Raw genomic sequence first — 25,326 nt, 5'->3', positions numbered from 1 at the left:
ACTTAGACCAGTAAAACTGGAGGATCTGGAGGATCTATGGGGCCAATTCGGACCTGATCACTCGCTAGCTGTTTTTTGCTGTCCTGCTTTCACATAGTCGCCGCCCACCGGGGGAGTGTATTTTTGCTGTGCAAGTGTGCGATCGCATGTGCAGCCGAGCGGTAAAAAAAAGATTTTGTGCAGTTTCTGAGTAGCCCAGGACTTACTCAGCCGCTGTGATCACTTCAACCTGTCCGGGACCGGAATTTACGTCAACACACCCGCCCTTAAAACGCTTGGGAACGCCTGCGTTTTTCCAACCACTCCCAGAAAATGGTCAGTTGACACCCACAAATGCCTTCTACCTGTCAATCTCCTTGCGATCGCCCATGCGAATGGATTCTTTGCACAAACCAATCGCAGAGCAACAAACCACTTTGTACCTGTGCGACATGCCTGCACATTGCGGTGCATACACATGCTGTGAATGCCAAATTGCTTTCTCACAAATATTTAAAATGCCCGCTCTAATATATATTGCAGACGCCAGGCGCATCTTGTTACCATATACGATAAAAGTGCGCTGTACATTGCAAAACTCTGCATCCCATAAGAGAAAACAATACACCCACACATTATCTGAGTTCCAAAGCTTATTGATGTATATATTTGTTATTAAATGGATATGGATTCAATATATTACAATGTACAGTATACCTATAGTTACATGGTTAAACATACAGTTACATACAGTTACATACAGTTACAGGCCAGCGATACAATTACCATATCTTTCAATGCATCCTCCTCTTAATATCTCTCTCTCTCTCTCAGCAAATAAATACAGGAACTGATCTGGCAATAACTCTATCATCGTCTAGTCCAAAACACAGCAACTGACCTCCTGTGTGATCAGCAATGTGTTATCTAGTTTTTTGGGGAGGGAACTTACTCATTCATGATGAGTCACTAGTCTCTTTGTATATGCTAATCAGGTTCAGCCTTGAAGACATCCAAAGGGCTGGCCTGAGCTTCCTGTCCACTACCTGTTTGGAATATCTATTGTTCTAATAAAAGTGATTTTAGCTTTTATACATTTAATCATAATTATTTGTTGCAATGTCCTACAACTTAAAAACAAATATCAAATGAATCTACACATTAATCTGGTTGCTTTAATAGTAAATATGACCGTTCTATCTTGCTTCTTTCAAATAATACACATACATAACATTACTTCATTATATAATTTTAAATCATCATGATGTCTGGCGCTTGATATTATTATAATTATGTATTGCATGAAATAAGTGTTGAATCCATCTCTGTGGCATGTCCGTGTAAATGCGTGTGTTACCATATATTGCTGTGCTCGCTACGCGTATTTGCAAGTATAGTGACTCATAATGTGTGTAGTTTGTATGTTCTTTTTCTGTAATATTTTTGACTTCAACAATGCGCAGTTCTGACCTGATGGCAGCGCTGCAAAAAACGCTAGCGAGCAATCAGACCTGAATTAGGCCCTATAAACACTGTATTACTGTATGTGCACATTAAGTGGTATAAATGAAAACGTATGGAACATGAGTAATTAACATGAATAAAAACAAATCATCACATGTTTTTTGAAGTCAAGTAAACATGACACGATGGGAGTTGTAGTGCACCAAGGTCTTCCTAGACAGATCTGCACATGACATTCCCCCATGCACTGGGCTCAGCCACCAAGCATCCCTGGAACTTGTTATAAATCAGTCACATATCAAAGTAAACTCTAAGTGTATCTACTATATAAAAGCGAAAATCCGTCCTTCTGTCTTTCTATACAAATCCACAGTTTACAAGTGACGATCGTTAAATTTTACATACAAGCGTATTAAAACACGGCGGAGGCAACTAAAACAATTAGAACTCCCTAGCACCCCTAGGGGGGCAGACAGCAGCACAAAGTATATCAGGATACAGCATAACTCCGGAATTGCTGGAGAAATGTACTCAAAACTTGGTTCACATATGCCTTACAATCTGGGAACAAACACTATGGGAGGAAGACACCGCTAGCACCCCTAGGGGTGAGGCAACAGCACTGAGTATTTCAGCAGACAGCATAACTCGGGAATGCCTGCAGCAATTTACAACAAACTTGGTACACATATGACTTTCACTGTGGAAACAAACACTGTGGGGTCAGACACCCTTAGCACCCCTAGGGGTGGGACAGCAGCACAGAGTATGTCAGCAGACAGCATAACTCTGGAAGGCCCGAAACAATTTACACCAAACTTGGTATTCATCTGACTTACAATCTGCAAACAAACTCTGTGGAGGTTAGACAACCCTAGGGGTGGGCCAGCAGCACACACTATATCAGGACATGCATGATATGTCAGTGATGACAGGGCTGCATGTGACAGGGCCAGTGACATGAGATGAGGAGGGGAATGGAGGCAGCAGGAAGCCACAGACTGAGAGTTGTATAGTGGGAAGAACAGGGTCCCTTGGGGGACCAAAAAGGGGTGCGGCCACTACACAAAGTGCATCAGGGAGGCAAGATATGCCTATATACTAGATCTCCAATCAACATAAATTAACAAACTATCATTCTAATTTACCATCCTCATCCCGTACCAAAGCACAGGTATTCAGCTATCTACAATGTTATTTTTACTGTGTGTCTAATATTTACATTTATTTTTGTTAACAGGCATTCTTAACATCCGGGGTAACGCCGGTTACTCCAGCTAGTATATACTGAATCATCTGTCACAGTAGCAATATTCTGAGCATATTGGAAGTCTCGCAACAGAACATTTATAGATGGAGTTTAAGATCATTAACATTCAACAATATGCTATGTCGGCATGTCCTCTTATGGAGTCTATGTAAGTCATTAGCAAAACCAAATGCTCCGTCTACATACAGTACAGCGCAGGCACAAGGTCGTCATGCAATAAGTGATATGCCGGCCAGACTCTTATATCTAAGTTTCCTTTTGATGCTTGATCCAAATAATGTATCACTAACAATGACATTACTATGAAGTGAAGGAGAGATGATTAGGATTGTCACCTGTAACACATGCGCAATGTTTCTGTGACATGGAAAAGCAATGGAAGAAATGTTATGGAGTCACCTTCATTGTTGTCCTAGTTGATAGGATAACCAGAAGAGTAGCTTTGGGTGGAGTGTCATGAGATGAAATGAAAACCAAAAAGTTATGTACCCTCCAGGTTCCGTTCTCAGCAGTCCGGCTGTCGGTACAATGGTGCCACGTGGTGACACAGGGCACAGCCACGCTCACTGTCCACTCAACCTCTTTCCAACACGTCCAGCAGGTGTGAACAAGTCGAGTGGATGTCATTACCTATTCCCTGTGAATATCACCTTGCGGGCCCGCCTTACAGTTTTATATATGCTGGTATTGAATAGTGATGAGCGGGTTCGGTTTCTCGGAAACCGAACCCCCCCGAACTTCACGCTTTTTACACGGGTCCGAGGCAGACTCGGATCTTCCCGCCTTGCTCGGCTAACCCGAGCGCGCCCGAACGTCATCATCCTGCTGTCGGATTCTCGCGAGGCTCGTATTCTATCGCGAGACTCGGATTCTATATAAGGAGCCGCGCGTCGCCGCCATTTTCACACGTGCATTGAGATTGATAGGGAGAGGACGTGGCTGGCGTCCTCTCCGTTTAGAATAGAAATAGATAGTGAGAGTGAGACACTTGATTTACTGGAGCTTAGGAGTACTCAGAGAGTGCAGAGTTTACTAGTGACTGACCAGTGACCACCAGTGCAGTTTTATTATTATTTAATATAATCCGTTGTCTGCCTGAAAAAAAACGATACACAGTGACACAGTATACCATATCTGTGCTCAGCCTCAGTGTGCTGCATCATCTATGTATATCTGACTGTGCTGAGTGCTCACTGCTCACACAGCTTAATTGTGGGGGAGACTGGGGAGCAGTTATAGCAGGAGTACATATATTTAACAGTGCACACTTTTGCTGCCAGAGTGCCACTGCCAGTGTGACTGACCAGTGACCAGTGACCACCAGTATATTGTGATTGTCTGCCTGAAAAAGTTAAACACTCGTCGTGTGGTGTTTTTATTCTATAAACGCATTCTGCTGACAGTGTCCAGCAGGTCCGTCATTATATAATATATACCTGTCCTGCAGTAGTGATATATATATATTTTTTATATCATTATTATCCAGTCTATACTAGCAGCAGACGCAGTACGGTAGTCCATGGCTGTAGCTACCTCTGTGTTGGCAGTCGCTCGTCCATCCATAATTGTATACCACCTACCTGTGGTGTTTTTTTTTCTATCTTCTTGATACTAGTAGCTTACTTTAGGAGTCTGCAGTGCTGACAGTGTCCAGCAGGTCCGTCATTATATAATATATACCTGTCCGGCTGCAGTAGTGATATATATATATTTTTATATCATTATCATCCAGTCTATATTAGCAGCAGACGCAGTACGGTAGTCCACGGCTGTAGCTACCTCTGTGTCGGCATTCGCTCGTCCATCCATAATTGTATACCACCTACCTGTGGTGTGTTTTTTTTTCTATCTTCTTGATACTAGTAGCTTACTTTAGGAGTCTGCAGTGCTGACAGTGTCCAGCAGGTCCGTCATTATATAATATATACCTGTCCGGCTGCAGTAGTGATATATATATATTTTTTATATCATTATCATCCAGTCTATATTAGCAGCAGACGCAGTACGGTAGTCCACGGCTGTAGCTACCTCTGTGTTGGCAGTCGCTCGTCCATCCATAATTGTATACCACCTACCTGTGGTGTTTTTTTTTCTATCTTCTTGATACTAGTAGCTTACTTTAGGAGTCTGCAGTGCTGACAGTGTCCAGCAGGTCCGTCATTATATAATATATACCTGTCCGGCTGCAGTAGTGATATATATATATTTTTTATATCATTATCATCCAGTCTATATTAGCAGCAGACGCAGTACGGTAGTCCACGGCTGTAGCTACCTCTGTGTCGGCAGTCGCTCGTCCATCCATAATTGTATACCACCTACCTGTGGTGTTTTTTTTTTTTCTATCTTCTTGATACTAGTAGCTTACTTTAGGAGTCTGCAGTGCTGACAGTTTCCAGCAGGTCCGTCATTATATAATATATACCTGTCCGGCTGCAGTAGTGATATATATATATTTTTTATATCATTATCATCCAGTCTATATTAGCAGCAGACGCAGTACGGTAGTCCACGGCTGTAGCTACCTCTGTGTCGGCAGTCGCTCGTCCATCCATAAGTATACTAGTATCCATCCATCCATCTCCATTGTTTACCTGAGGTGCCTTTTAGTTGTGCCTATTAAAATATGGAGAACAAAAATGTTGAGGTTCCAAAAATAGGGAAAGATCAAGATCGACTTCCACCTCGTGCTGAAGCTGCTGCCACTAGTCATGGCCGAGACGATGAAATGCCATCAAAGTTGTCTGCCAAGGCCGATGCCCAATGTCATAGTACAGAGCATGAAAGATCCAAAACACCAAATATCAGTAAAAAAAGGACTCAAAAATCTAAAATAAAATTGTCGTCGGAGAAGCGTAAACTTGCCAATATGCCATTTACCACACGGAGTGGCAAGGAACGGCTGAGGCCCTGGCCTATGTTCATGGCTAGTGGTTCAGCTTCACATGAGGATGGAAGCACTCAGCCTCTCGCTAGAAAAATGAAAAGACTCAAGCTGGCGAAAGCACAGCAAAGAACTGTGCATTTTTCGAAATCACAAATCCACAAGGAGAGTCCAATTGTGTCGTTTGCGATGCCTGACCTTCCCAACACTGGACGTGAAGAGCATGCGCCTTCCACCATTTGCACGCCCCCTGCAAGTGCTGGAAGGAGCACCCGCAGTCCAGTTCCTGATAGTCAGATTGAAGATGTCAGTGTTGAAGTACACCAGGATGAGGAGGATATGGGTGTTGCTGGCGCTGGGGAGGAAATTGACCAGGAGGATTCTGATGGTGAGGTGGTTTGTTTAAGTCAGGCACCCGGGGAGACACCTGTTGTCCGTGGGAGGAATAGGGCAATTGACATGCCTGGTGAAAATACCAAAAAAATCAGCTCTTCGGTGTGGAAGTATTTCAACAGAAATGCGGACAACATTTGTCAAGCCGTGTGTTGCCTTTGTCAAGCTGTAATAAGTAGGGGTAAGGACGTTAACCACCTCGGAACATCCTCCCTTATACGTCACCTGCAGCGCATTCATCATAAGTCAGTGACAAGTTCAAAAACTTTGGGCGACAGTGGAAGCAGTCCACTGACCAGTAAATCCCTTCCTCTTGTAACCAAGCTCACGCAAACCACCCCACCAACTCCCTCAGTGTCAATTTCCTCCTTCCCCAGGAAAGCCAATAGTCCTGCAGGCCATGTCACTGGCAATTCTGACGAGTCCTCTCCTGCCTGGGATTCCTCCGATGCATCCTTGCGTGTAACGCCTACTGCTGCTGGCGCTGCTGTTGTTGCTGCTGGGAGTCGACGGCCATCCCAGAGGGGAAGTCGTACTCGTAAGACCACTTTTACTACTTCCACCAAGCAATTGACTGTCCAACAGTCCTTTGCGAGGAAGATGAAATATCACAGCAGTCATCCTGCTGCAAAGCGATTAACTGAGGCCTTGGTATCCTGGGCGGTGAGAAACGTGGTTCCGGTATCCATCATTACTGCAGAGCCAACTAGAGACTTGTTGGAGGTACTGTGTCCCCGGTACCAAATACCATCTAGGTTCCATTTCTCTAGGCAGGCAATACCGAAAATGTACACAGACCTCAGAAAAAGACTCACCAGTGTCCTAAAAAATGCAGTTGTACCCAATGTCCACTTAACCACGGACATGTGGACAAGTGGAGCAGGGCAGGCTCAGGACTATATGACTGTGACAGCCCACTGGGTAGATGTATGGACTCCCGCCGCAAGAACAGCAGCGGCGGCACCAGTAGCAGCATCTCGCAAACGCCAACTCTTTCCTAGGCAGGCTACGCTTTGTATCACTGCTTTCCAGAATACGCACACAGCTAAAAACCTCTTACGGCAACTGAGGAAGATCATCGCAGAATGGCTTACCCCAATTGGACTCTCCTGTGGATTTGTGGCATCGGACAACGCCAGCAATATTGTGTGTGCATTAAATATGGGCAAATTCCAGCACGTCCCATGTTTTGCACATACCTTGAATTTGGTGGTGCAGAATTATTTAAAAAACGAGAGGGGCGTGCAAGAGATGCTGTCGGTGGCCAGAAGAATTGCGGGACACTTTCGGCGTACAGGCACCACGTACAGAAGACTGGAGCACCACCAAAAACGCCTGAACCTGCCCTGCCATCATCTGAAGCAAGAAGTGGTAACGAGGTGGAATTCAACCCTCTATATGCTTCAGAGGTTGGAGGAGCAGCAAAAGGCCATTCAAGCCTATACAACTGAGCACGATATAGGAGGTGGAATGCACCTGTCTCAAGCGCAGTGGAGAATGATTTCAACGTTGTGCAAGGTTCTGCAACCTTTTGAACTTGCCACACGTGAAGTCAGTTCAGACACTGCCAGCCTGAGTCAGGTCATTCCCCTCATCAGGCTTTTGCAGAAGAAGCTGGAGACATTGAAGGAGGAGCTAACACAGAGCGATTCCGCTAGGCATGTGGGACTTGTGGATGGAGCCCTTAATTCGCTTAACAAGGATTCACGGGTGGTCAATCTGTTGAAATCAGAGCACTACATTTTGTCCACCGTGCTCGATCCTAGATTTAAAACCTACCTTGGATCTCTCTTTCCGGCAGACACAAGTCTGCTGGGGTTCAAAGAACTGCTGGTGACAAAATTGTCAAGTCAAGCGGAACGCGACCTGTCAACATCTCCTCCTTCACATTCTCCCGCAACTGGGGGTGCGAGGAAAAGGCTCAGAATTCCGAGCCCACCCGCTGGCGGTGATGCAGGGCAGTCTGGAGCGATTGCTGATGCTGACATCTGGTCCGGACTGAAGGACCTGACAACGATTACGGACATGTCGTCTACTGTCACTGCATATGATTCTCTCCCCATTGAAAGAATGGTGGAGGATTATATGAGTGACCGCATCCAAGTAGGCACGTCAGACAGTCCGTACTTATACTGGCAGGAAAAAGAGGCAATTTGGAGGCCCTTGCACAAACTGGCTTTATTTTACCTAAGTTGCCCTCCCACAAGTGTGTACTCCGAAAGAGTGTTTAGTGCCGCCGCTCACCTTGTCAGCAATCGGCGTACGAGGTTACATCCAGAAAATGTGGAGAAGATGATGTTCATTAAAATGAATTATAATCAATTCCTCCGTGGAGACATTGACCAGCAGCAATTGCCTCCACAAAGTACACAGGGAGCTGAGATGGTGGATTCCAGTGGGGACGAATTGATAATCTGTGAGGAGGGGGATGTACACGGTGATATATCGGAGGATGATGATGAGGTGGACATCTTGCCTCTGTAGAGCCAGTTTGTGCAAGGAGAGATTAATTGCTTCTTTTTTGGTGGGGGTCCAAACCAACCCGTCATTTCAGTCACAGTCGTGTGGCAGACCCTGTCACTGAAATGATGGGTTGGTTAAAGTGTGCATGTCCTGTTTATACAACATAAGGGTGGGTGGGAGGGCCCAAGGACAATTCCATCTTGCACCTCTTTTTTCTTTCATTTTTCTTTGCGTCATGTGCTGTTTGGGGAGTAGTTTTTGGAAGGGCCATCCTGCGTGACACTGCAGTGCCACTCCTAGATGGGCCAGGTGTTTGTGTCGGCCACTTGGGTCGCTTATCTTAGTCACACAGCTACCTCATTGCGCCTCTTTTTTTCTTTGCGTCATGTGCTGTTTGGGGGGTGTTTTTTGAAAGGGCCATCCTGCGTGACACTGCAGTGCCACTCCTAGATGGGCCAGGTGTTTGTGTCGGCCACTTGGGTCGCTGAGCTTAGTCACACAGCTACCTCATTGCGCCTCTTTTTTTCTTTGCGTCATGTGCTGTTTGGGGGGTGTTTTTTGGAAGGGCCATCCTGCGTGACACTGCAGTGCCACTCCTAGATGGGCCAGGTGTTTGTGTCGGCCACTAGGGTCGCTTATCTTAGTCACACAGCTACCTCATTGCGCCTCTTTTTTTTCTTCTTTGCGTCATGTGCTGTTTGGGGAGTAGTTTTTTGAAGGGCCATCCTGCGTGACACTGCAGTGCCACTCCTAGATGGGCCAGGTGTTTGTGTCGGCCACTTGGGTCGCTGAGCTTAGTCATCCAGCGACCTCGGTGCAAATTTTAGGACTAAAAATAATATTGTGAGGTGTGAGGTGTTCAGAATAGACTGAAAATGAGTGGAAATTATGGTTATTGAGGTTAATAATACTTTGGGATCAAAATGACCCCCAAATTCTATGATTTAAGCTGTTTTTTAGGGTTTTTTGAAAAAAACACCCGAATCCAAAACACACCCGAATCCGACAAAAAAAATTCGGTGAGGTTTTGCCAAAACGCGTTTGAACCCAAAACACGGCCGCGGAACCGAACCCAAAACCAAAACCCGAAAAATTTCCGGTGCTCATCACTAGTATTGAATAGTACATTTCTAGTGTGCCATAAAAAAGATAACTCTCATTTCTTCTCCTCTTTATACGCTCATGGGTTACACAGGTTCTGTGGCTGATTAAACCAGGGGTAATGCAGACTTGAGGTCAGCCAGCCACAGAAACTTTAATTCGTGAGTTTCCTGGTTTAATGGGATAGTATTAGGGCGGCCAATCCTGGGATCGGGATTGGCGGGATCCCGGGATTTGGGCCCAAAAATGCCGGGATTTGAATCCCGGGATTGGAGCATCCAATCCCAGGATTCACGGGATTACACTGCGCATGTGCGGGAGGGAGGGTGTGTAAGTATTACTACTTACAATTAGGCGGGCGGCAGCCATAGACAAACGCTGAACGCGGCGGCACTTCAAATGTGGCGCCGGCCGCCAGCCAATCAGGGAAGCTGCTGCAGCAGCCAATCAGGAGCGACTGCTGCGGCCGCTTCCCTGATTGGCTGCCGGTCCACCAGCTCTGATTGGCTGGCGGCCGGCGCCACATTTGAAGTGCCGCCGCGTTCAGCGTTTGTCTATGGTTGCCGCCCGCCTAATTGTAAGTAGTATTACTTACATCCACCCTCCCTCCGTGCAGTGCTAACAGCCTCCCTCCCGCGCCGCTACCAACCCTCCCCGCTACCTACACCCTCCCGCACTGCTAACTACACCCTCCCGAACCGCTACCTACATTCTCCCGCACCGCTACCTACACCCTCCCGCACCGCTACCTACATCCTCCCGTCCAGCTACCTACACCCTGCCGCACCGCTACCTACACCCTCCAGCACCGCTACCTACACCCTCCCGCACCGCTACCTACACCCTCCTGCACCGCTACCTACACCCTCCCGCACCGCTACATACATCCTCCCGCCCAGCTACCTACACCCTCCCGCACCACTACCTATATCCTCCCATCCAGCTACCTACACCCTGCCGCACCGCTACCTACACCCTCCCGCACCACTACCTACACCCTCCCTCCCTTCCGCGCCACTACATACACCCTCCTGCACCGCAACCTACCCTCCAGTGCTGCTCCCTACACCCTTCTTCACTGATCCCTACTGCAATGCCGGGATCCCGGGAATCCCGGGATTGAAAAAACGGCCCGGGATTGGCCTCCCTAGATAGTATAGTTAGTATAGCTATCTCTCTCTCTCTATATATATATGTATATTTATATATATTTCTGCTGCGGGGTACACTGGGCTCCACAAGGAATGGACAATGGGGTGTAGAGTAGGATCTTGATCCGAGGCACCAACAGGCTCAAAGCTTTGACTGTTCCAAGAATGCATAGCGCCGCCTCCTATATCACCCCGCCTCCCTGCACAGGATCTCAGTTTTGTAGTTGGTGCTGCAGTAGCAGGCACTTAACAGAGGGGCTGCTCCAGGCAGCCCTAAGAAGATCTTTTTTTTTTAGGAAAAAAGTGAAGACTTCAAGGGCAGCAGCAGTGTTACATGTCAGTGGACATTCATGGCTGCAGCTCCGGCTCTCCCCAGCGGCGCTGTACACTCCCAAGCCCTGGTTGCCGGGTAACTACAGCAGAAGGCTCCGGTTTTCTTCTTGTCAGGCACACACGACGGGGGCTCTCCGGGATCACGTGACCGCGCTTCGAGAGGTGGTAAGTGGGTCCCGCTTGCGGGACTCGGTCTTTATCGCAATCCGGCGCAGTCAGTGGGAGGCGGGCCGCGCACGCTGGTGGTGGACACTGTGGTAGTACAGGCAGTACAGGCGATCCCACTAGATCACCAGGGCATGGGACAGGTCAGGTTTTCTCTATAAACCACTTTATTAGAGCCCACAGTACCCGGTGGTTTTGCCAGCAGGGGGATAGAGCTTGGACCTGAAGCCCCTCCCCCAGCCCCAGGGCGCCATTTTCTGCAAATGTTCCCGCCCTGGAGCTGCATATCTGTCTCTCCCTCACTCCCTGGCAGTGTCTGCGGCACCATTATCCCTCAGCTCACTGTTCCTGGGAATGCTTGGGCAAATCCTCCTATGTAAAGCCGCCTGGTTGTCAGTGCTGTGACTTTAAAAGACACTAAAGTATTCTACCTGCCTTTTTTAGTCAGTGTTAATAAGAAAGAGTGCACTTAGTCAGGGTTTCCTAGTACAATTACCCTGTGATATACATCCAGTTCTTACTGTGTACTGTTATATCTATTGTTATATAGCTGTGTAAGCTAGTCCAGTGCAGTATTATTGTTAGTAATAACCTCTGCATTGTACAAACTGTGACTATTTGTGTGTGCATTTGATAGCTGAGTGGTGTCCATTTCGTGTCTTTCACTCAACCTGCTATCCCTATATTCTATAACCTGAGGGGGCTTGGTGCATCAGGTTTTATCTAATATAGGATTTTCACAAAGATATACTGTATTACATATTTTTCTCTGTGATTTAGTCACCACTTCTCTCCTTTATCTCTGCTGGTGCTGACTACACTGCGCAGGGGTTTGGGCTAGGGGTATTGTGCTGCTGACAAATTGTACTGTGTTACCTGATACTGCAAGTTATATCATGTCTGCTTATAAGGGTAACGGTTCTGGGGCCGAACACACTGCCGGTGTTGCTGAAGCCGCAGATACCTATGAGGAGAATATAGCAGCTTTGGGCTCTACTTCTGGGGACTCCTTGCCCCCCAGTGGGATGGTGGCAACGGGGGCAAATAATGACCTGCCGTGGGCCGCTTTTTCCACGCTTCTGCATATGCTAGTTCATAAACTAACACCCCCTATGGGACCCTCAATGCCGGTGCAACCGTTTGCCGTGGGCGGACTATTTATCTGCTCAAATAAAGAAGATGAACCAGTCCCTGACTACTAAAAAGTCTGACCGTCGCTCGCCTACGTCCAAGGGGTCCTCTAAGCGAGCACTTGTCTCCTCACAATCCACTGCTGTCACTGACACCTCGTCAGATGAAGACGGCACTTACACTGACCCCACAGGTTCTGACTCAGATACGGCTGATGGGGAGGGTGGTTCACCTGTGGATGTTCCTGATCTTTTGGAGGCTATTAAGTTAATTTTACAGAGTACAGATGATCCCGAGCCATCCGTTCCTCCTAAGAAACCAGATAGGTTCAAGCGTCAGAAGGTGGTTAAACAAGTTTTACCTCACTCTGACCACCTAGTAGATATATGTCAGGAACCCTGGGAAAACCGGGTGCGACGTTTGTGCCTCAAAAGAAGATGCTGGCTCGCTATCCCCTCGCACCAGAGCTGTCTAAGAATTGGGAAACGCCTCCTCCAGTAGACTCACATGTGGCTAGGATGGTGGTTTCCTCAGTTCTACCTGTCACTACCGTCACGTCTCTAAAAGAGCCTACAGATAAACGTGTGGAGGGTTGTCTGAAAGCGATTTACACCCTCACAGGTGCTGCACAAAGGCCTACTATTGCAGCAACATGGGCTGCAGAGGCCATTGAAGCATGGGCCTTGGAGTTAGATGCTGAAATCTCCTCTGACCATGCTAGACAATGCTTGTCTTATATTGTCACAGCTTCTCGTTATATTAAAGAGGCGGCTTCTGATGCCGGTATCCTGGCAGCCAAGGCCTCTACTACGTCAGTCCTGGCTCACCGGATATTATGGCTGAGATCCTGGTCTGTGGATCTGTACTCTAGAAAAATCTTGGAGGTACTCCCTTTTAAGGAAGATATTCTGTTTGGGGAGGATTTAAATAAGATTGTGGCTGACTTGGCTACTGCCAAAACTGCCTGTCTGCCAAGTACTGCTCCTTCTGTGTCGAAGGCTAAAGGTACTTCCTTTCACCCCTTTCGTCCTTCAGGTAAAGCAAAAGGTCAGGCATACAACAAGCAGCCCCACACTTCCAAACCTGGTAAGCCTAAGCCCAAAAGAGCATGGGCAGCCCGTCAGCTAGCTTCCAAGACAGATAAGCCTGCCGCATGATGGGGCGGGCCTCCCTCTGGAGGATCCCAGGGTGGGGGGCCAGCTTCTAGGTTATAACCAGGAATGGTTGAAGACCACTTCTGATGCCTGGGTACGGGAAGTCGTCATTTGAGGTTACGCCATAGCCTTCAAAAACCGACCTCCTCATCGATTTTCCAGACAGATGTCCGTTGGACAAGACAAAGGCAAACACTCTACATTCGGTGGTACAGACCCTCCTGGATACAGGAGTCGTAGTACAGGTGCCTCTTGCGCAGAGGGGCCGGGGGTACTATTCTCCGCTGTTTCTAGTCCCGAAACCGAATGGGTCCTCCCAGCTCATTCTCAACCTCAAGGCATTGAACAAGTTTGTGAAGGTTTCCAAGTTTCGGATGGAAACCCTTCGCTCTATAGTTTGGGCCTTGGAACCTGGGGACTTCATAGTCTCCCTGGATATACAGGATGCTTACCTGCATATTCCTATAGCAGTGTCTCATCAGCAATACCTGAGATTTGTGATTGGCAACTGCCATTACCAGTTTCGGGCGTTACCTTTTGGTTTAACAACGGCTCCGCGAGTCTTTACAAAAGTCATGGCGGTGATGACGGTGGTACTCCGCCGTCAAGGGGTCAGGATACTGCCGTATTTGGATGACTTGTTAATCCTGGCAAATTCCCCAGAACTTCTCCTGCGTCATCTAGCTCATAGAGATGAGCGGGTTCGGTTCCTCGGAATCCGAACCCGCCCGAACTTCAGTTTTTTTTACACGGGTCCGAGCGACTCGGATCTTCCCGCCTTGCTCGGTTAACCCGAGCGCGCCCGAACGTCATCATCACGCTGTCGGATTCTCACAAGGCTCGGATTCTATCGCGAGACTCGGATTCTATATAAGGAGCCGCGCGTCGCCGCCATTTTTCACACGTGCATTGAGATTCATAGGGAGAGGACGTGGCTGGCGTCCTCTCCGTTTATAGAGATTCGAGAAGAGAGTGAGACAGAGAGAGACACAGTAGTAATTTTGGGGAGCATTAGGAGGAGTACTACTACTACTAGTACTTGCTGAAGTGATAGAGAGAGATAGTGTGACTGTATTATCTGACTTGTGGGGGAGACACTGACAGTGGGGAGCAGTTAGAGTCTGAGAGCAGGACTCAGGACTCAGGAGTACATATAACGTACAGTGCACACTTTTGCTGCCAGAGTGCCAGCCACACTGCCATTGTTTGTGACCACACTGACCACCAGTATAATATATATTGTGATTGTCTGCTTAGGACTCAGGAGTACTACTTGCAAGTTGCTGATAGTGTGACCAGTGACCTGACCACCAGTTTAATAATCACCACCAGTTTATGAGTTTAATATATATATATATATATATATATATATATATATATATATAATTGTATATAATATATATATAATATTGTATACCACCTAGCGCCTACCCGTGTTTTTTTTTTTTCTTTCTTCTTTATACATACTACTATAGTAGCTTACTGTAGCAGTCTGCGGTGCTGCTGAGCTGACAGTGTCCAGCAGGTCCGTCATCAGTCATTACATAATAAATATATAATATATACCTGTCCGGCTGCAGTACTAGTGATATTATATATACATATATATTGATTTCATCTCATTATCATCCAGTCTATATTATCAGCAGACACAGTACGTTAGTCCACGGCTGTAGCTACCTCTGTGTCGGCACTCGGCAGTCCATCCATAATTGTATACCACCTACCCGTGGTTGTTTTTTTTTTCTTTCTTCTTTATACATACTACTATAGTAGCTTACTGTAGCAGTCTGCGGTGCTGCTGAGCTGACAGTGTCCAGCAGGTCCGTCATCAGTCATTACATAATAAATATATAATATATACCTGTCCGGCTGCAGTACTAGTGATATTATATATACATATGTATTGATTTCATCTCATTATCATCCAGTCTATATTATCAGCAGACACAGTACGTTAGTCCACGGCTGTAGCTACCTCTGTGTCGGCACTCGGCAGTCCATCCATAATTGTATACCACCTACCCGTGGTTGTTTTTTTTTTCTTTCTTCTTTATACATACTACTATAGTAGCTTACTGTAGCAGTCTGCGGTGCTGCTGAGCTGACAGTGTCCAGCAGGTCCGTCATCAGTCATTACATAATAAATATATAATATATACCTGTCCGGCTGCAGTACTAGTGATATTATATATACATATATATTGATTTCATCTCATTATCATCCAGTCTATATTATCAGCAGACACAGTACGTTAGTCCACGGCTGTAGCTACCTCTGTGTCGGCACTCGGCAGTCCATCCATAATTGTATACCACCTACCCGTGGTTGTTTTTTTTTTCTTTCTTCTTTATACATACTACTATAGTAGCTTACTGTAGCAGTCTGCGGTGCTGCTGAGCTGACAGTGTCCAGCAGGTCCGTCATCAGTCATTACATAATAAATATATAATATATACCTGTCCGGCTGCAGTACTAGTGATATTATATATACATATATATTGATTTCATCTCATTATCATCCAGTCTATATTATCAGCAGACACAGTACGTTAGTCCACGGCTGTAGCTACCTCTGTGTCGGCACTCGGCAGTCCATCCATAATTGTATACCACCTACCCGTGGTTGTTTTTTTCTTTTCTTTCTTCTTTATACATACTACTATAGTAGCTTACTGTAGCAGTCTGCGGTGCTACTGAGCTGACAGTGTCCAGCAGGTCCGTCATCAGTCATTACATAATAAATATATAATATATACCTGTCCGGCTGCAGTACTAGTGATATTATATATACATATATATTGATTTCATCTCATTATCATCCAGTCTATATTATCAGCAGACACAGTACGTTAGTCCACGGCTGTAGCTACCTCTGTGTCGGCACTCGGCAGTCCATCCATAATTGTATACCACCTACCCGTGGTTGTTTTGTTTTTCTTTCTTCTTTATACATACTACTATAGTAGCTTACTGTAGCAGTCTGCGGTGCTGCTCAGCTGACAGTGTCCAGCAGGTCCGTCATCAGTCATTACATAATAAATATATAATATATACCTGTCCGGCTGCAGTACTAGTGATATTATATATACATATATATTGATTTCATCTCATTATCATCCAGTCTATATTATCAGCAGACACAGTACGTTAGTCCACGGCTGTAGCTACCTCTGTGTCGGCACTCGGCAGTCCATCCATAATTGTATACCACCTACCCGTGGTTGTTTTTTTTTTCTTTCTTCTTTATACATACTACTATAGTAGCTTACTGTAGCAGTCTGCGGTGCTGCTGAGCTGACAGTGTCCAGCAGGTCCGTCATCAGTCATTACATAATAAATATATAATATATACCTGTCCGGCTGCAGTACTAGTGATATTATATATACATATATATTGATTTCATCTCATTATCATCCAGTCTATATTATCAGCAGACACAGTACGTTAGTCCATGGCTGTAGCTACCTCTGTGTCGGCACTCGGCAGTCCATCCATAATTGTATACCACCTACCCGTGGTTGTTTTTTTTTTCTTTCTTCTTTATACATACTACTATAGTAGCTTACTGTAGCAGTCTGCGGTGCTGCTGAGCTGACAGTGTCCAGCAGGTCCGTCATCAGTCATTACATAATAAATATATAATATATACCTGTCCGGCTGCAGTACTAGTGATATTATATATACATATATATTGATTTCATCTCATTATCATCCAGTCTATATTAGCAGCAGACACAGTACGGTAGTCCACGGCTGTAGCTACCTCTGTGTTGGCACTCGGCAGTCCATCCATAAGTATACTAGTATCCATCCATCTCCATTGTTTACCTGAGGTGCCTTTTAGTTGTGCCTATTAAAATATGGAGAACAAAAATGTTGAGGTTCCAAAATTAGGGAAAGATCAAGATCCACTTCCACCTCGTGCTGAAGCTGCTGCCACTAGTCATGGCCGAGACGATGAAATGCCAGCAACGTCGTCTGCCAAGGCCGATGCCCAATGTCATAGTACAGAGCATGTAAAATCCAAAACACCAAATATCAGTAAAAAAAGGACTCCAAAACCTAAAATAAAATTGTCGGAGGAGAAGCGTAAACTTGCCAATATGCCATTTACCACACGGAGTGGCAAGGAACGGCTGAGGCCCTGGCCTATGTTCATGGCTAGTGGTTCAGCTTCACATGAGGATGGAAGCACTCAGCCTCTCGCTAGAAAAATGAAAAGACTCAAGCTGGCAAAAGCACCGCAAAGAACTGTGCGTTCTTCGAAATCCCAAATCCACAAGGAGAGTCCAATTGTGTCGGTTGCGATGCCTGACCTTCCCAACACTGGACGTGAAGAGCATGCGCCTTCCACCATTTGCACGCCCCCTGCAAGTGCTGGAAGGAGCACCCGCAGTCCAGTTCCTGATAGTCAGATTGAAGATGTCAGTGTTGAAGTACACCAGGATGAGGAGGATATGGGTGTTGCTGGCGCTGGGGAGGAAATTGACCAGGAGGATTCAGATGGTGAGGTGGTTTGTTTAAGTCAGGCACCCGGGGAGACACCTGTTGTCTGTGGGAGGAATATGGCCATTGACATGCCTGGTGAAAATACCAAAAAAATCAGCTCTTCGGTGTGGAAGTATTTCAACAGAAATGCGGACAACAGGTGTCAAGCCGTGTGTTGCCTTTGTCAAGCTGTAATAAGTAGGGGTAAGGACGTTAACCACCTCGGAACATCCTCCCTTATACGTCACCTGCAGCGCATTCATAATAAGTCAGTGACAAGTTCAAAAACTTTGGGTGACAGCGGAAGCAGTCCACTGACCAGTAAATCCCTTCCTCTTGTAACCAAGCTCACGCAAACCACCCCACCAACTCCCTCAGTGTCAATTTCCTCCTTACCCAGGAATGCCAATAGTCCTGCAGGCCATGTCACTGGCAATTCTGACGAGTCCTCTCCTGCCTGGGATTCCTCCGATGCATCCTTGAGTGTAATGCCTACTGCTGCTGGCGCTGCTGTTGTTGCTGCTGGGAGTCGATCGTCATCCCAGAGGGGAAGTCGTAAGCCCACTTGTACTACTTCCAGTAAGCAATTGACTGTCCAACAGTCCTTTGCGAGGAAGATGAAATATCACAGCAGTCATCCTGCTGCAAAGCGGATAACTGAGGCCTTGACAACTATGTTGGTGTTAGACGTGCGTCCGGTATCCGCCGTTAGTTCACAGGGAACTAGACAATTTCTTGAGGTAGTGTGCCCCCGTTACCAAATACCATCTAGGTTCCACTTCTCTAGGCAGGCGATACCGAGAATGTACACGGACGTCAGAAAAAGACTCACCAGTGTCCTAAAAAATGCAGTTGTACCCAATGTCCACTTAACCACAGACATGTGGACAAGTGGAGCAGGGCAGGGTCAGGACTATATGACTGTGACAGCCCACTGGGTAGATGTATGGACTCCCGCCGCAAGAACAGCAGCGGCGGCACCAGTAGCAGCATCTCGCAAACGCCAACTCTTTCCTAGGCAGGCTACGCTTTGTATCACCGCTTTCCAGAATACGCACACAGCTGAAAACCTCTTACGGCAACTGAGGAAGATCATCGCGGAATGGCTTACCCCAATTGGACTCTCCTGTGGATTTGTGGCATCGGACAACGCCAGCAATATTGTGTGTGCATTAAATATGGGCAAATTCCAGCACGTCCCATGTTTTGCACATACTGTACCTTGAATTTGGTGGTGCAGAATTTTTTAAAAAACGACAGGGGTGTGCAAGAGATGCTGTCGGTGGCCAGAAGAATTGCGGGACACTTTCGGCGTACAGGCACCACGTACAGAAGACTGGAGCACCACCAAAAACAACTGAACCTGCCCTGCCATCATCTGAAGCAAGAAGTGGTAACGAGGTGGAATTCAACCCTCTATATGCTTCAGAGGTTGGAGGAGCAGCAAAAGGCCATTCAAGCCTATACAATTCAGCACGATATAGGAGGTGGAATGCACCTGTCTCAAGCGCAGTGGAGAATGATTTCAACATTGTGCAAGGTTCTGATGCCCTTTGAACTTGCCACACGTGAAGTCAGTTCAGACACTGCCAGCCTGAGTCAGGTCATTCCCCTCATCAGGCTTTTGCAGAAGAAGCTGGAGACATTGAAGGAGGAGCTAACACAGAGCGATTCCGCTAGGCATGTGGGACTTGTGGATGGAGCCCTTAATTCGCTTAACAAGGATTCACGGGTGGTCAATCTGTTGAAATCAGAGCACTACATTTTGGCCACCATGCTCGATCCTAGATTTAAAGCCTACCTTGGATCTCTCTTTCCGGCAGACACAAGTCTGCTGGGGTTCAAAGACCTGCTGGTGAGAAAATTGTCAAGTCAAGCGGAACGCGACCTGTCAACATCTCCTCCTTCACATTCTCCCGCAACTGGGGGTGCGAGGAAAAGGCTCAGAATTCCGAGCCCACCCGCTGGCGGTGATGCAGGGCAGTCTGGAGCGACTGCTGATGCTGACATCTGGTCCGGACTGAAGGACCTGACAACGATTACGGACATGTCGTCTACTGTCACTGCATATGATTCTCTCACCATTGAAAGAATGGTGGAGGATTATATGAGTGACCGCATCCAAGTAGGCACGTCACACAGTCCGTACTTATACTGGCAGGAAAAAGAGGCAATTTGGAGGCCCTTGCACAAACTGGCTTTATTCTACCTAAGTTGCCCTCCCACAAGTGTGTACTCCGAAAGAGTGTTTAGTGCCGCCGCTCACCTTGTCAGCAATCGGCGTACGAGGTTACATCCAGAAAATGTGGAGAAGATGATGTTCATTAAAATGAATTATAATCAATTCCTCCGTGGAGACATTGACCAGCAGCAATTGCCTCCACAAAGTACACAGGGAGCTGAGATGGTGGATTCCAGTGGGGACGAATTGATAATCTGTGAGGAGGGGGATGTACACGGTGATATATCGGAGGATGATGATGAGGTGGACATCTTGCCTCTGTAGAGCCAGTTTGTGCAAGGAGAGATTAATTGCTTCTTTTTTGGTGGGGGTCCAAACCAACCCGTCATTTCAGTCACAGTCGTGTGGCAGACCCTGTCACTGAAATGATGGGTTGGTTAAAGTGTGCATGTCCTGTTTATACAACATAAGGGTGGGTGGGAGGGCCCAAGGACAATTCCATCTTGCACCTCTTTTTTCTTTAATTTTTCTTTGCGTCATGTGCTGTTTGGGGAGTATTTTTTGGAAGGGCCATCCTACGTGACACTGCAGTGCCACTCCTAGATGGGCCCGGTGTTTGTGTCGGCCACTAGGGTCGCTTATCTTACTCACACAGCTACCTCATTGCGCCTCTTTTTTTCTTTGCGTCATGTGCTGTTTGGGGAGGGTTTTTTGGAAGGGACATCCTGCGTGACACTGCAGTGCCACTCCTAGAAGGGCCCGGTGTTTGTGTCGGCCACTAGGGTCGCTTATCTTACTCACACAGCTACCTCATTGCGCCTCTTTTTTTCTTTGCGTCATGTGCTGTTTGGGGAGGGTTTTTTGGAAGGGACATCCTGCGTGACACTGCAGTGCCACTCCTAGATGGGCCCGGTGTTTGTGTCGGCCACTAGGGTCGCTTATCTTACTCACACAGCTACCTCATTGCGCCTCTTTTTTTCTTTGCGTCATGTGCTGTTTGGGGAGGGTTTTTTGGAAGGGACATCCTGCGTGACACTGCAGTGCCACTCCTAGATGGGCCAGGTTTTTGTGTCGGCCACTAGGGTCGCTTAGCTTAGTCATCCAGCGACCTCGGTGCAAATTTTAGGACTAAAAATAATATTGTGAGGTGTGAGGTATTCAGAATAGACTGAAAATGAGTGGAAATTATGGTTTTTGAGGTTAATATTACTTTGGGATCAAAATGACCCCCAAATTCTATGATTTAAGCTGTTTTTTAGTGTTTTTTGAAAAAAACACCCGAATCCAAAACACACCCGAATCCGACAAAAAAAATTCGGTGAGGTTTTGCCAAAACGCGGTCGAACCCAAAACACAGCCGCGGAACCGAACCCAAAACCAAAACACAAAACCCGAAAAATTTCAAGTGCACATCTCTACTAGCTCAGAGCATGGTGCATCTGAGAGCACTATTGGACACTCACAACCAGAGGTTGTTCCTGTCTCAGGAAAAAGTCCTGAAACTTCAGGACAGGATTTGTTGCTTCCTATCTCGTCCGCAAGTGTCGATACATTCGGCGATGCAGGTGCTGGGCCTCGTGGTGTCAGCATTCAACATGGTGGAGTACGCTCAATTTCACTCTCGCCCTCTCCAGAGGCTGATTCTAGCCAAATGGGATGGCCTGCCTCACCGGATCAGGTCTCAAATGATCTCATTGACTCCAGAGGTCCGTCTGTCGCTGCTCTGGTGGCTCCGGGACCAACAACTGTGCAGGGGCCATCCGTTCTGGATATCCGACTGGGTCCTGTTGACGACAGATGCCAGTCTAAGAGGTTGGGGCGCGGCGCTGGAGCAACACTCCCTTCAGGAGCGGTGGACCAAGGAGGAGTCCCTCCTCTCGATCAATATTCTGGAGTTGCGGGCGGTCTTCAATGCCTTGAACCTAGCCCAGCATTTAATTCAGAACCGTCCTGTTCAAGTACAGTCGGACAACGCCACCACATAAGTGGCTTACATAAATCATCAAGGCGGCACTCGAAGCCGCCTAGCAATGAAGGAAGTCTCACGGATTCTACAGTGGGCAGAACGCCATCTACCGGCCATATCGGCAATATTCATTCTGGGAGTCCTGAATTGGGAAGCAGACTTTCTCAGTCGTCAGGACGTGCATGCCGGCGAGTGGGGCCTCCATCCAGAAGTGTTTCAACTCCTAGTGGAAAGGTGGGGCCTTCCAGTCTTAGATCTGATGGTGTCTCGACACAATCACAAGGTTGCGGTCTTCGGAGCAAGGACAAGGGATCCCCAAGCAGCATTCATGGATGCGCTGGCGGTACCGTGGAGGTTTCGGCTGCCGTATGTGTTCCCTCCGGTGTCACTCCTGCCCAGGGTAATTCGGAAGTTCAAGCAAGAAAGAGGAATTCTGCTTCTCATAGCTCCAGCGTGGCCCAGACGGCACTGATTCTCAGACCTGCAAGGCCTATCGTCAGAGCGCCCAATTCCACTTCCACAATGCCCAGACCTCCTCGTTCAGGGCCCCTGTGTCTACCAGGACCTAGCCCAGCTGTCTTTGACGGTGTGGCTCTTGAAGCTTCCGTCTTAAGGGCTAAAGGATTTTCTGAGGCGGTCATTCAAACTATGTTGTGGGCCCGGAAACCGGCTTCGGCTCGGATTTACTATAGGGTCTGGCATTCTTACTTTGTTTGGTGCGCATCTAACAATTATGACGCTTCCAAGTTTAGTACAGCCAAGTTGTTGGCCTTTCTTCAGCAGGGCCTGGACTTAGGCCTGCGTCTGGCCTCCCTCAAGGTTCAAATATCTGCCTTGTCGGTGTGGTTTCAGAGAAAAATTGTGACCTTTCCTGATGTGCATACCTTTACTCAGGGCGTGTTGCATATCCAACCTCCCTATGTCCCGCCTGTGGCTCCTTGGGACTTGTCGGTGGTTTTGGAGGCGTTACAAGAGTCTCCGTTTGAACCTCTTGGTTCAGCTGACCTTAAGTGGCATTCCCGTAAGGTAGTGTTTCTGCTGGCTATTGCTTCAGCTAGAATAGTGTCGGATTTGGGTGCCTTGTCCTGTAGTTCCCCATATCTGATATTTCACCGTGACTGGGCGGTTCTTAGGACTCGTCCCGGCTATCTACCTAAGGTGGTTTCTTCGTTCCACCTTAATCAGGAGATTGTAGTTCTGGCACTTGTTTCTCCTAATCTGTCTTCCAAAGAGCGGTCTTTGGATGTGGTACGGGCTCTTTGTATCTATGTGAAGAGAACTGCTCCTATTAGGAAATCTGATTCTCTCTTTGAACTGTTTGGATTTCACAAACGTGGCTGGCCTGCTCACAAGCAAACTTTGGCCAGATGGATTAGAATGGTGATTGCACATGTTTATGTGAAGGCTGGTCTCTCGCTCCTGATCACATTAAGGCCCATTCTACTCGGCCTGTTGGACCTTCTTGGGCGGCCCAACGTGGTGCGACCCTTGAACAATTGTGCAAGGCGGCTACGTGGTCCTCTGTGAACACGTTCATAAGGTTCTATGCCTTCAATACTGCCACTTCCCAGGATGCTTCCTTTGGACGCCGGGTTCTTGTGCCCGCTACAGTGCGTCCCCTCCTGTAAGGAACTGCTTTAGGACATCCCCATTGTCCATTCCTTGTGGAGCCCAGTGTACCCCGCAGCAGAAAACGAGTTTTATGGTAAGAACTTACCTTTGTTAAAACTCTTTCTGCGAGATACACTGGGCTCCACAAGGCGCCCACCCTGACGCACTTGGCTTCTTTGGGTTGGTATGGCATTAGCCGCTGACACGTCTCCTGTCGTGAGAATGCGGTGTTGTGGCTACTAACCGTTGTCGTCTCTTTTCCTGCTACTGCATTGGACTGGTTAACTAAAAACTGAGATCCTGTGAAGGGAGGCGGGGTGATATAGGAGGCGGCGCTATGCATTCTGGGAACAGTCAAAGCTTTGAGCCTGTTGGTGCCTCGGATCAAGATCCTACTCTATACCCCATTGTCCATTCCTTGTGGAGCCCAGTGTACCTCGCAGAAAGAGTTTTAACAAAGGTAAGTTCTTACCATAAAACTCGTTAGAGATAGATATATATATATATATATATATATATATATTAGTGATGAGCGGATTCGGATCCTCACGATCCGAACCCGCCCGAACTTCACCTTTTTTTTCACGGGTCCGAGCAACTCGGATCCTCCCGCCTTGCTCGGTTAACCCGAGCGCGCCCAAACGTCATCATCCCGCGGTCGGATTCTCACGAGATTCGTATTCTATATAAGGAGCCACGCGTCGCCGCCATTTTTCACTCGTGCATTGGAGATGATCGTGAGAGGACGTAGCTGGCATCCTCTCAGTTTCTATGTTCAGTGGGCTGCAAATTGTGCTGCAAATATCTGTGCTCAGTGTGCTGCAAATGCAAATATCTACGTTCTCTGCCTGAAAAACGCTCCATATCTGACTGTGCTCAGTGTGCTGCAAATATCTGTGCTCAGTGTGCTAATTGCTCTATTGTGGGGACTGGGAACCAGCAGTATTATATAGTAGGAGGACAATGCAGAGTTTTGCTGACCAGTGACCAGTGACCACCAGTATTATACGTTCTCTGCCTGAAAAACGCTCCATATCTGTGCTGCATTGTAGTATATAGTAGGTGGACAGTGCAGAATTTTGCTGACCACCAGTATAACTATATATATATAGCAGTACGGTACAGTAGGCCACTGCTCTACCTACCTCTGTGTCGTCAAGTATACTATCCATCCATACCTGTGGTGCATTTCAGTTTTGCACAGTTTGCTGTCCACCAGTATATAATATATAGTAGTACGGTACAGTAGGCCACTGCTCTACCTACCTCTGTGTCATCAAGTATACTATCCATCCATACCTGTGGTGCATTTCAGTTGTGCGCAGTATATATAGTAGTAGGCCACTGCTATTGATATATTACTGGCATATAATTCCACACATTAAAAAATGGAGAACAAAAATGTGGAGGGTAAAATAGGGAAAAATCAAGATCCACTTCTACCTCGTGCTGAAGCTGCTGCCACTAGTCATGGCCGAGACGATGAAATGCCATCAACGTCGTCTGCCAAGGCCGATGCCCAATGTCATAGTAGAGGATGTAAAATCCCAAAAAATAAAGCTCAGTAAAATGACCCAAAAATCTAA

This window comes from Pseudophryne corroboree, chromosome 6, assembly GCF_028390025.1.
Source record: "Pseudophryne corroboree isolate aPseCor3 chromosome 6, aPseCor3.hap2, whole genome shotgun sequence".
NCBI lineage: Eukaryota > Metazoa > Chordata > Amphibia > Anura > Myobatrachidae > Pseudophryne > Pseudophryne corroboree.
This window is presented reverse-complemented; position numbering follows the sequence as displayed.